General features: G+C 47.9%; 1 long non-coding RNA gene across 1 annotated transcript in view; it reads right to left on the bottom strand.

The window, feature by feature from the left end:
- Positions 1–4333: 4333 nt before the first annotated feature.
- The window catches only part of LOC143420701 (uncharacterized), an 11775-nt gene continuing 2431 nt past the window's right edge, over positions 4334–13677 (bottom strand). Inside the window, exon 3 of the long non-coding RNA XR_013100429.1 lies at positions 4334–4393. This is a non-coding gene — a long non-coding RNA (uncharacterized LOC143420701). The remainder of the gene's footprint in view (positions 4394–13677) is intronic.

Genomic DNA, 13677 nt, shown 5'->3' with positions numbered 1-13677 from the left:
CAGTCATTGGTTCTCCCTCTGCCACCCTTAAGCCTTCCTGCTTCCTGCTCTGCTGTGACTCTGACCAGCATCTCCAAAATGAACTTCCTGTTTTATCCAATCAGACCACAAACTTGTCACCTCACTGAACTCACCGATCAGCTGACCAGGACGCTTATTTCCTCATACACTGCATCCAATCAGGGCAGAAGAGGTGCCCCCTGCTGTATGTTAGAAAGGCTGCAGATACATACAGGAAACTGCTGAAGATTAAGGCTGAACACCGACTGTGGCTGTTAGTAATGTGTCAGTGAGCGTGCCGTCCAAGCTGGGCGGGGCTAAGGGCGAATCAGCCATGCTGGTTTCTTCTGACACATTTAAACCGACCCGTCCTCACAGGCGACTCTCAGAGCAGCTCTGCATGACTCACAGATCAGAATAAGACTTCTTTGTCTGACACTCAGACTCAGTTCATCCTCAGTCTAAAACAATAAGTTTAAGCTCCTCCCCTCTTACTTTTGATTGGCTGAGCGGGTGGGCGGAGCTTCTATAAAGCTGTGATACTGAATATTCCTGAACAGCCTGAGCTGTGGGCTCACAGGGATCACTGCACATACACCAAGACCATTCATATAAACTTGGTAAATGGCCTGTATCTGTATAGCGCTTTACTCGTCCCTAAGGACCCCAGAGCGCTTTACACCCATCCACACACTGGTGATGGCAGCTACATTGTAGCCACAGCTGCCCTGGGGCGCACTGACAGAGGCGAGGCTGCCGGACACTGGCGCCATCGGGCCCTCTGACCACCACCAGGCAACGGGTGAAGTGTCTTGCCCAAGGACACAACACCGAGACTGTCGGAGCCGGGGCTCGAACCGGCAACCTTCTGATTACAAGACAAACTCCCAACTCTTGAGCCACGATCGCCAGCTTCATGTTTAATATGAAAATCCAGCACAGGGGCAGGGGTCATGTGACAGGAAGTGAGGAGAAGCAGAAGAGGTCCAGTTTAAACTGATACCTGATGATTTACATCCGGACAGTTGTTCTGGTTTTAGTGATTTATGCAGTGATGTGCGAGAAGACGTTTCATCCTGAATTCACAGAGCGAACGTTCAGATTTCTGTTCTGGAAAATCAAACATGGAGTTTCTTAAACGGCGTGTCACAGTTAATCAGGTCCTTCCTGTGACGGGGTCCTCGCAGTTTGAGAAACTTATTGGATGACGTCTCTGAGCCCGACTGAAGGCGTCTGTTTCTGCTCTCCGCTTATATTGTTTAATAGGAAGTATTATAGCTGAGGAGAGAGAGGCTGCTGCCCACACACACACACACACACACACACACACACACACACACACACTAAATCCCGCTGCTGTACTGTGTAGGAGTGCTTTGAGAGAAAACCTGATTATTTCTTTCTGAGTGCTTTCACACAGGTACTGTGTGTGTGTGTGTGTGTGTGTGTGTGTGTGTGTGTGTGTGTGTGTGTGTGTGTGTGTGTGTGTGTAGGAGGATAGATGGTTTTGATTCCTTCACCTATGGACTCTGTTGCCTAGCAACACCACACACACACACTCAGGGTTACGTAACACTCCTCAGTATCTGTAGAGCATCGCCTGCCCACACAAGGCAATGATTGGCCGCTCTGTTCGGCTGCAGGCTGCCGATTGGCCGGCTGGGTCCACGCGAGGTCATATTTGAACATCTGACTGACGGCGGTGAGTTTGCTTGGACTCCATCGAGCACACAGTTTGTTTTTTGGAGGTTTCGGTGTGAGGGTCTGTGCTCTGCGCTCAGACTGGACCCGCCCACAGCAGCGGCGCCTCCTGCTGGGCTTTTATTCTGAATTATTCACAGGAAGTGGCGGCCGCACACAGATCAGTTTGCGTTTAAGTGGTTTGAGCTCTGAGGCGTTTCCCACACACTCATTAAGCTGTCCACGGGCTCATCTGAGGACGCGTGAAGCCCCCTGTGCGTGCCTGGCAGCAGGCAGCCGTCAGACGGAGCTCCTCATGTTGCAGAAGGCTCGCTGCTCGCTGTAACGTCATTACCAGGAGAGGCGGCTCACACATGATCTGATGAACACTCATTAAGTCGAGCTGCGGGCTCAGAGGCAGCGCCGGCATCCTGCTGCACAGCCACAGGGTTTTCACATTGCTGCCTCGGTGCACAGAGCAGACTCTCAGCACTAATAAAACACAGATATTACACTAAGGACACGCCCACTAATGACATCACAGATCAACCATAATGATCGTTCATAAACTATGGATGTAGCTTCCTGATAGGTGAAGTCAGAGATTTCCTAATCTAATGCAGAACTGCGACTCTCTGGACGTCCTGTCCTACAGGGGGCGCTGTTGCTCAGCAGGGGGCCGTTCAGAGACTGAAGCATTAGGCCCGTGGTTACGTTTACCACAGACATCCATCTTTGCTGCCATCGTACGAGCTCAGGCTCCAGCGTGCTGATCGATTTCAGAACAACAACACTGGAGTCATGTGTTTCGTTGGGAGAGCTCTTCTGGGGTAAACAGAGTCACAGCCTCCACAAAGACGTGTTTGTCTGAGCCCAGCAGAAGTGAGCCAGTATCAGTGTGGAGGATCAGGATCATGGATTTCACGTCAGTCAAGCCAGAACATCTTACTATTCATCACTGAGTGAAGACAATAAGAACAACCCCAGGTTTCTCTTCAGCTCTGTAGCCAGGCTGACAAACAGTCAGAGCTCTGTTGAGCCAACCATCCCTTTAACGTTAACTAGTAATGACCAGTGTTGGGTAAGTTACTTTAAAATAGTAACTTAGTTACATTACTAGTTACTTCTCTCAAAAGTAAGTCAGTTACTTCAAGGTACTCGTTACTTTCAAAGTAACTAGTTACTAGGGAAAGTAACTTTGGTTTTACTCAGAATTCTCTTGTTAATGTGTTGCTTCCATAACTGGATACCCAGCCAGACTGCCAGTCTTCTAGCTTGTTTACTTGCCACAGTGCACTGTGCCACCTACCAATAGAAAGGAAAAGATAATGTGCATATTTCCACGAGAGAAATCCCACGCCTGGACCGTCATTGACTGCTGCCATGATTCTAGCCTACGTCACAGCGTCATGTGCGCCTTTTACATCCAACACAAAAACTGCAGTCATGGTGCTTTCGATTGTACTCAGAACTCGGAAATTCTGCCTTCTGAATAGGAAGATGTAGGTAACACCAGACTGCAGATGAGCTGCATACAGGGCTGGACTGGGACAGAAAATCAGCCCGAGCATTTTGACTAGAGACCGGTCCACCATTATAGGAAAAATCCTTGAAAGAGTAGTTGTCAAACAGCTAACAGATCATCTGCAGAGGTTTATTTGAAGAGTTTCAGTCAGGTTTCAGAGTTCATCACAGCACAGAAACAGCTTTAGTGAAGGTTACAAATGATCTTCTTATGGCCTCTGACAGTGGACTCATCTCTGTGCTTGTCCTGCTAGACCTCAGTGCAGCGTTCGATACTGTCGACCATAATATCCTATTAGAGCGATTAGAACAAGCTGTAGGTGTTACAGGTACTGCACTGCAGTGGTTTGTATCATATCTATCTAATAGACTCCAGTTTGTGCATGTAAATGGAGAGTCCTCTTCACACACTGAGGTTAATTATGGAGTTCCACAGGGTTCAGTGCTAGGACCAATTCTGTTTACATTATACATGCTTCCCTTAGGCAGCATCATTAGAAGACATAGCATACATTTACACTGCTATGCTGATGCTATGCAGAAACCCGTCCTGGAGGACGAGGCGGCTGTTCCTGAGGTCAGGGTGAAGAAGCCGTTAGCTGTAATTTGGGGAGGCGGAGCTTTTCCACAACGCCATTACGTTCAAAGGCTCACGAAACTCTCACAATCTATTCATACAAGATCTCTAACAGCCTCGAGGAAGACTCTCAGTCATTCAGAGGTAAGAGCGACCTAAGCCCATCTCTGAGGGAACATCTGTCACCCTCTTACAATGATTGCAGCCATTCTCCAACTCTGTGCATGGGACTCGTGGTTATTGATCAACCCTTCGATGTGATTCAAACCTGATTGTACAGAAGACAGTCCCTACGTTACTGACGAAGGCGGCTCTCAGTATCACAGTACTCGTACTGCGTGCTGTCTCCAGTACACGGTGCAGGTTTTCCTTCCAGCTGCTCAGAGATCAGCGTGTTGGAGGGAAACCTCTCCGCGTCCTCGTCTGTCGCCTCCACTCTGAGAACGACTCCTCTGTGATTTTACCGCCTTCATCACCCTCACCGTTAGCAGCCGAGGTACATACAGCAGTGTTAGTACATGCAGTACATGCAGTACATGCAGTATTACTCACCGATGTTGGGGTGTTTCAGTAGTCGACAGATTCGAGCTTCACGGTCCAACTTCTGATGATCTGATAACACAAACACAGAGATTACTGATCAGAGGCATCGATCGGGGATCTCCCTCCTGACCTTGTTATTGATCAGGAGAGTCAGCAATCAGACCTGTTGTCGGTTTTCACACCGCGAGGTGATCGCAGGTATTTCACAGACAACAGGAAATCAGTCCAATCAGAGCTCACGCTCATGAAGCATCAATGTGACGGTGATAGTTTCGTTATCTCTGATCTTCATCCCGGATAAACGCTCACTGAGGCGCTCAGAAACAGGAGAATCAGGCTTTTGCTGCCTGAGGTTTGATCTGAGCGTCAGTGTCACAACGATGCAGAGATATCTGTGTGCACATCCAGACTCCACCGAGGCAGGAGCTGCTCACACACAGCTCTGCTGACCAAGAACGAGGTCGGTTTCAGGCCTGAGCGCCGTGAGGTGGGACCAAAGAGACCTCTGCATCAGTGGGACTTTGTCTGGTAATGACAGATCAGGATGGTTTTAAGTCAACGTTTTATTTTCCACTTTATTTCCCTGCTTAAAACCTCCTCTGACCTCCTGAACACTTCCTGTAAAGTCTGTCTGAGGCTCCAAAGGTGAGTCAGTGCAGTGTTGGGGCTTAAATCAGGCGCGTGGCTGCTGGGAATAATGGGAGAGCTGTTTGTTGCTCCTCATCTTTATCAACTGTGCGCAGCTTTGATGCTGGAAGCTTTTTGGTTTCTGCAGCAGACGCCTGCACACAGCCCAGCATTAGCCGAGTTCATAGTAATGATGACGATGGAAATAAAGGTGACCCATCATGTGACCAATAACATGGTCACATGATGCTAATGATATATTCAGATATATTGTTGATATTACAGTAAAATCCATGTTCTTGTGATTGTATGGAGCACCTTGATCTCAAAGGGACAGAGTAATCCCATTACCTGCTGTGCTGATATTAAAATATTAGACTGTGAAGACAGTGAATGTGACCTCAGAGATTTGCTGTTCTGTTGTTTTTGTGTTTTAGTCCTTAAACAGATGTTCGTTTTTCTAACTTCAGAAGATGAAAAAAGCTTGAACCATCACCAATGTGACCTTTTATCTTATTAAACACTGAAACGAGTCAAACACAGGTTTAAAGCTGCTTTCAAAGCTGTTCACAGAGTGAGAGGAGATGTTACACCACCTGCTGTAGAACTACACCTGTGCAGAAGCTCAAAGGTGGTTTTGAACATCTAAAGTGAACAAACGAATATTAACTCAGTGTCAAACATGCAGCACAGCGGCCAGAACCAGATCACCAGAGGGTCCAGCTCGGGTCTTTGTGAGGTCATGAAGTTCTCCAGGTTTCAGTAAACAGCTGTTTGCTTTGTTTTCATGGCGGCATGATGACACAGGAGCGAACATGGAAAACTAAGAGTATTAGTAGATGTAGCGAAACATTTAAAACAGCAGTTTGGATCCAAAAAGGCAAAAACAGGTGAAGGTGTGTTTGAGCTGTGAGGCTCAGCGTCCCAGCAGGCTGAAGGGATGCAGAAGAACTGAGCTCAGGCGGCTCAGGCTCATCGATCAGATAAGAAGAACAATAAGTGTGTTAGAAATCACATCCTGCTGGGATGCAGACCCTTCACTCGTCGTGAGCTCACTGGTCTGAACCAATCATGATCCTGTGTGACCCATGAACTGGTGGTCCACGCCCACAGGTGGTCCACGCCCACAGGTGAGGACCAACAAACTGCACTGTGGATCTTCACTGTCACTGAGTCCACGCCTCGTGTAGGGCTGTTCGATATAACGATATATATCGGATGACGATATAAAAACATTTATCGTTTCCTATCACGCTATCGTTTGTTTCGTGGTGTCGCAAAATAAACTGTTTACAGCAATATTTTTCATGGTTCTGATGTCACTGTAGTTATTATTAATTTCTTAAAGGTCTCTCTTTCTCTTATATTTGATATAACCACACTACGGACGGACAAGCGCCTGTTTTTATGCGTTGTCGTTAGTAACAACAATGGTAACAGCATCGCGTGGCTCCGCTGTCCGCTTGTTTGTTTTCCACGTAAACCTTTCACAATAAAGTCTCAGGATCCTCTTGAGACTTTATAAAATAAACTGAATCACGGGAATGCAGAGAGTTTAGGGATGAGAAGCAAAAAAGAGCCGTCAGGTGCTGAAAAATAAACCCTAGACTCAAACTTTGAAAGAAAACGGCGGCCGTTACAACATGTCTAAAAATGTATCGTTTCATGCATCGTTAAAACACTCGACTCCAGGTAAATGACGGCCAGCTGCAAACACGTCACGCAAGTCGAGCTGCCCGAGATTCACAGAATTTATAGAAAACGTTACATTTTTGTGATTTATATCGTTGTCAGGACGATAGATGTCTTATATCGGGATATGAGATTGTGGTCATATCGCACAGCCCTAGCCCCGTGTGCACCATCGAGGTTTATTTGCAGCTCTCGAGCTACAAACGTGACATCAGGAGGTTAGTTTGAGCTGCTGTTGGTTTGGAATCAATTAAAGTTTCTCCTTCTTTGTTTTTCCTGCAGCTGAGTGCATCAAGTGGACATTAAAGGCCATTTAAAAACCACCAGAAACTCCTTTAGTGCGAGCAGCGAGAGAAGCAGCTGGTTCCCTTCCAGTAACTCTTTAATTAGATATTAATGTGCTGGGTGGAAGCCATTAGCCGCGGCGCCGCGATGATCACACGAGAAATTATCCGGCATAAATGGAGTATTGATTGTTTGGGACTCTGAAGTCAGCTTCAGCTCCCGTGAAACTCACTGTGACCTCCCCAGGCGGTTCAGCCCACCGGCGACTGATCCCGACCGGCCGACACTCGGCGCGGCTGAACCAACAGAAGCAACGCGGCGAGATCACGAGTGTCCGGCAGCCAACACGAGGCTGCCGAGGAAGGCGTCCAACCGAGCAGCAGCTCTGAAGCTCCAAAGACTGGCAGCATGACAGGCACACACACACACACACACACACACACACAGACACACACACACACACAGACACACACACAGACACACACACACACAGACACACACACAGACACACACACACACACACACACACACACACACACAGACACACACACACACACACACACACACACACACACACACACAGACACACACACACACACACACACACACAGACACACACACACAGACACACACACACAGACACACAGACACAGACACACACACAGACACACACACACACACAGACACACACACACACACACACACACACACACAGACACACAGACACAGACACACACACAGACACACACACACAGACACACACACAGACACACACAGACACACACACAGACACACACAGACACACAGACACACACACAGACACACACACACACACACAGACACACACACACAGACACAGACACACACACACACACAGACACACACACACAGACACACACACACACACACACACACAGACACACACACAGACACACAGACACACACACACACACACACACACACACACATACACACACACAGACACACACACACACACACACACACACAGACACAGACACAGACACACACACACACACACACAGACACACACACACACACAGACACACAGACACACACACACACACACACACACACACACAGACACACACACACACAGACACACACACAGACACACACACAGACACACAGACACACACACACAGACACACACACACACACACACACACACACACAGACACACACACAGACACACACACACACACACAGACACACACACACAGACACACACACACACACAGACACACACACACACACACACACACACACACAGACACACACACACACACACACACACACACACACAGACACAGACACACACACACAGACACACACACAGACACACAGACACACACACACACACACAGACACACGCACACACACACACACACACACACACAGACACACACACACACACACACACACACACACACACACACACACACACACACACACACACACACACACACACACACACACACACACACACACACACACACACACACACACACACAGCTCTGCTTTGACTGTGCTGGGATCAGACGGTGCTTGACTCACAGTCTGATGATCAAACGTGTTCGTACAGAATCAAATGCGGTTTCTTCTTCTGCTGTTTTTATTCTTTATATTCTCTGACTCAGACCCAGCTCCACCCTTTGACTCAGCATCGCCGCACCCTGAGCTCAGCGGTCAGGCGTTCCTGAGTGAGACCGTTTCCTGTGGGGTGAACGGGACGTCTGTGAGCGATCGATGTCCGCTCATTAGCCGCTCACTGTGGGACATAACCGTGGATCTACATCATCCACAGCACAGTGACAATGTCACAGCACGGTGACATCGTCACAGCACAGTGACATCATCCACAGCACAGTGACATCGTCACAGCACGGTGACATCATCCACAGCACAGTGACAATGTCACAGCACGGTGACATCATCCACAGCACAGTGACATCGTCACAGCACAGTGACATCATCCACAGCACAGTGACAATGTCACAGCACGGTGACTGATTGGATTGGATGGAAACATGCAGCCACCCTAAGAACCAATCACAGCAACAGAGCAACCACAGAGAGTAGTGACAGGAAGTAGGAGGGGCCTGTTATGAAATTTTCTCAACTTACTCCCAGCCGGTCACAGCAGATGGCCCCGCCCCTCCCTGAGCCTGGCTCTGCTGGAGGTTTCTTCCTGTTAAAAGGGAGTTTTTCATTGTGCTGGCTCACAGCGGCTCATACGACGTTTTGTGTATTATTGTCGATCTTTACAACATGAAACACGTGGGGGCGACTGTCGCTGTGCTGCTATATAAACATCACTGAACTGAGCTGAATAGTAACATTTTAACAAGATAGCAACATTTTCTGAGGTCACACGCGTGTCCGCCGCAGCGTCATGAAAGCATCATGGCTGTGACAGCATGACAGGAAGTCAACATTCAGCCCGCTGCTCTTTGTCGATTTTAGAGAGAAAATAGTTCCTCCATGAAACTGAAGAGTGATGGGGTCATCTTTCTCTTTGACCCCTAGCTGGTGTTGGGTGTGCATCGATTCCTGAGCCCATACGCTGCTGTGGGTGCCAATGGTTGTCGAATTTCCTTCACAACTCGTTGCCATGCATGGCGATCGTTGGCGATTGTCCTGGCCTCGTCGAGATTTATTCTGCCCCTGATGTCATCTTTGACCTGTTTTAGCCATGTTTTCTTTGGTGCCGTTCTGTGGATTCTCCACTGGGTGGGTTGTTTACGCCAGAGGAGTTGATGTGGTAGTCTGCACGCATCCATTTGACACACATGGCCAAACCATCGCAATCAGCGTTTCTGAATTCGCCCCTCAATTGGCGGTTGGTTGCCGCATCGCTATCAGATGTCCTCGTTTCGAAGGCGGTCTCGAAGTGACACTTGTAATATCTGTCGAAGGCAGTGCATCTGGAAAACGTCGAGTTTGTTGAGGTCCGCTCTGAGCACCGTCCACGTTTCAGATCCATAGAGCAATATCGGGAGGATCAGCGTCCGGAAACGGCGGATTTTGGTCGAGATGGAAATATTGGTTCGCTTCCACAAGCACCACTTTAGAGATTGCTGCAGTTGCGTGACCTATTCGACTGTGGATCTCTGCCGTGGAACCAACCTTCCTTTGCTCGATCAGTGAGTCCAGGTATTTGAACTGCTGGACTTGCTCTATTTGGACACCGTTGAGGTAGACGTTGGCAGGCGACCCATCTGTTGTCATCTTGTCAGTGTTTATCTTGAAGCCATATGACTCGGCGGTGCGTGTGAGCTTGTATAGAGCATCCGTGGCTTCGGCGTCATCCTCGGCCAGCACAGTGCTGTCATCTGCAAACACGAGATCCGTCACGGTGCCATTTTCATCAAACCAGACTCCGCATCTGCCCCTGAAGACTCATGATGGCGTCGACTACGATGTTGAAGAGCAGCAGTGAGGCGACAGCGCCCTGGCAGACTCCAGTGCGGATGGTGAATTTAGTCGACAGCTCATTACGGCTGCGTATTTGGCTCGATGATCCGTTGTAATTTTCCTGCAGGAGCTTAATGACTTTTGGTGGGATGTGCTCGGTCTCCATCGCCATCCAAAGTGCTGGCCAATCGATGCAGTCAAATGCGGATCGATCAATGCGGTCATGGTTTCTGCTGAGAGGTTTTCACATGTAGGTTTTGGAGCTTTGAGCATCATCGACTTCCAACACAGTGAAGAGGAGGCAGACGTGTCCACAGCTAGCACATCAGACTGGACCTCGCCGCAGGTCCAGTCTGATGTGGATGGTCTGAGTGCTGCACGGGTTCACGGTTTAGGTGGACGTTACAAGGACGGACGCTGTGACAGCAGCTCTGAGCGGTAGCTCCGCCTCTGTGGGAGGAGACGGCGGCGATGTGCAGGAGACTCCACCTCAGAGACGAGACAGCTTGTTTAATGAAATCATCTTCATCATCATGAGTGATTGTTAGAGCCAACAGTGTGGTTTTCAGAATCTGTACAATTTTATTTTATAGGGTTTTAATTTTTAAATATATTTTTTGCTGTTTGTATTTAAAACAACTAATCTATTTTTAAACAATCCTTTTGTGTTTATTTTCTGATTTCTTTTCTCTTTTTTAAGATCCTACTTTTATTTATCCTGAAACTATTTTGTCTGATTTATTTTTAATAATTATTTTATTTCATTATTTTATTCTTGTTTATATAATTTCTGATCTGTATTGTTGGAGGATCTTTACCATAAAAGTGAACCGACACCTGAATGTTTAAAATGTATTTGTGTTTACTTTTTATTATTGTTATTTTTCAGTGAGTAATTATTTTGCATCCATATGTATTAGATTCTATTATATGTATATATGTGTATGTGCTGGTTTGACTGGTTTGACTGGTTTGAGGTCTGTGCACGCGTCATTAATAACTCCTGTGGTCACTCAGCTGTGACGACTCTGACCTCAGGTGACCTCTGTTCAGCATGCAGTACGAATAAAGTTTGATTGACTCACAGCCTGTCATGTTTCCTGTTGCAGGTTTGAGGTGACAGTGATGCGGGCGAATGACGGCGTTGTGACGATGGCGTGCTGCTGGTTTGAAATTAAAGAGATCTGATTGGACGTTTCCCCCCAGCAGGTGAGCGAACACCTGCAGAGACACCCATTATGTAACCGCGGCGACGCTTCAGCAGCAGTTTGTCCTGCAGAGTCAACTGAAGGAAAGAGATGGAGAGATGAACACACACACTTCTTTGTCAACTTTGCAGGGTGTTGCTAAGCAACCGAAGGAAATCTGAAACCAGAATAGCGATGTGAAAAAAATCAACAGAATGTAGAGAAAGATGCAGCTTCGCTGTTTCTCTCAGCTTTGCCGTCATGTTGGAACGTGTGGGAGATGAGGGGGAGGAGGGGGAGGAAGGTTTCCATCCAAAGCACAACCAAGCACGCTAACAGGAAGTTAGCGAGAAAACCAAATGAGCGCCGTGGTTTTATGAACGCATAACTTTACATGATGCTGATGTCATTAAACACACCTGTCTGAGCTCCCGCACGCTAACACGCTCATGTGACCAAGATCCAGACACACAGGTCATGTGATTTAGGTATGCAAAGTGGGACGGGCTTAAAAGCAATGAATACCAGCTCGCCATGAGGAGACGCTCAATGTTTGCTTCAGACAAATAATCACAAGAACAACAGTCACAACAATGAAGGTTTCACACAGACCGAGCTCGTCCACAAGACGCCACACCTGGATCACACACACCTGGATCACACACACCTGAGTCTGTGGCTCAGGTGTGTAATATGTTAGAGACATGGTCTGTGACTTCCTGCTAAAATCTAAAACTACAAGCTCTCCTAAACCTACTGGGCTTCAACCAGGAAGTGACATCATCATCCTTCATCACACCCCAACCTCCTAATATGTCTCTGTGCACAACACTGAGCATGTGTGACATGGACACAACGGCCAACTTGTGAAGTTGTAGTCGTGTGTTAGCTCATGAGCTAGCAGTGTGTGATGTCACTCCCGTTCACCCGGCCTGGTCAGCAGAGGCCAAGTTTGGGCCTCACGTTGGTTTTAAACCTGAGGTGAAGCTCGACATCACAGGAAGTTAATAATAATGTAAAAAACATTTTAAACTTTAGCTGCACAACGACTTTACTGCTTCAGAGGGTCTTTGGTTGCGGTGGAGGCTGGGTGGAGGTGTCGCTACATATGTATGCACGGCTGCTCGTTACACTGAAGGCAGCTTTACTGACAGCTGATTTCTGTCATGATGAAAAAGAACAAGGTGACGATGGTAAATGGCCTGTATTTGTACAGCGCTTTACACAACATTCAGTCATTCACACACTGGTGATGGCAGCTACATCGTAGCCACCGCTGCACTGACAGAGGCGAGGCTGCCGGACACTGGCGCCACCGGGCCCTCTGACCACCACCAGTAGGCAAACATGGGGTTAGCATCTTGCCCAAGGATATTTGCCGTGCAGCCAGGAGGCAGCCTGGGATCGAACCACCAACCTTCTGATTAGTGGCTGACCTGCTCTGCCACCTGAGCTACAGCCAGCCACGATGCAGGTGACTGATTTCTATGTGACGTCTCAGGAAACGCCCACTGAATCCACGTCTGTGCACCAAGTGAGCAGCACTGGCTCGCCAGTTAGCCATTAGAAATGGTGTCCTCCAGTCAAACGACACAAACCCCACAGTGACACAAACTAAGAGCTGATGAGGTTTCACACAGGATTTAAGCGAGGTCACACGTTCCTCACTCAGGTACAGGTACAGGCTAAAGTACTGATTTAACTTCAGTACTCGAGTAAAACAACAGGTTGCAGCATATATTTGTGGGAAGATGCTGATCGCACCTTTCTCAGGTGTGTTTTTCATCACGTTTTAAACTCGGTCACGTGTCACTGATGGAGCAATCAGATTGTGTTTCACGTCTTATTGTTTCTCAGATTTAAGGTGATGCGTTTGTGTGAAGTGACAGAATCACCTGCAGTACTGAGCCCGTTTGTACCGCAGATACCTGAGGACTGAAGAAGAGTCGTCAGGTGTTTGTACCTCGTTACCTGACAGAGCGCATGCTAATGTTAGCCTGCTAGCGTGGTACTTCTATGTTGGGATCAGGCAGTTTGTATGAATCAGCCAACGTCGTCCATCCAAACAGCCTTTTCCAAACGTCACAGGCACACAGGGCTACAGACCAGTTAGCTGTTGCCTGGTAA

This window comes from Maylandia zebra, linkage group LG10, assembly GCF_041146795.1.
Source record: "Maylandia zebra isolate NMK-2024a linkage group LG10, Mzebra_GT3a, whole genome shotgun sequence".
Taxonomy (NCBI): Eukaryota; Metazoa; Chordata; class Actinopteri; order Cichliformes; family Cichlidae; genus Maylandia; species Maylandia zebra.
The sequence above is the reverse complement of the archived record's forward strand: the minus strand, read 5'-3'. Positions and strand labels throughout refer to the sequence as shown.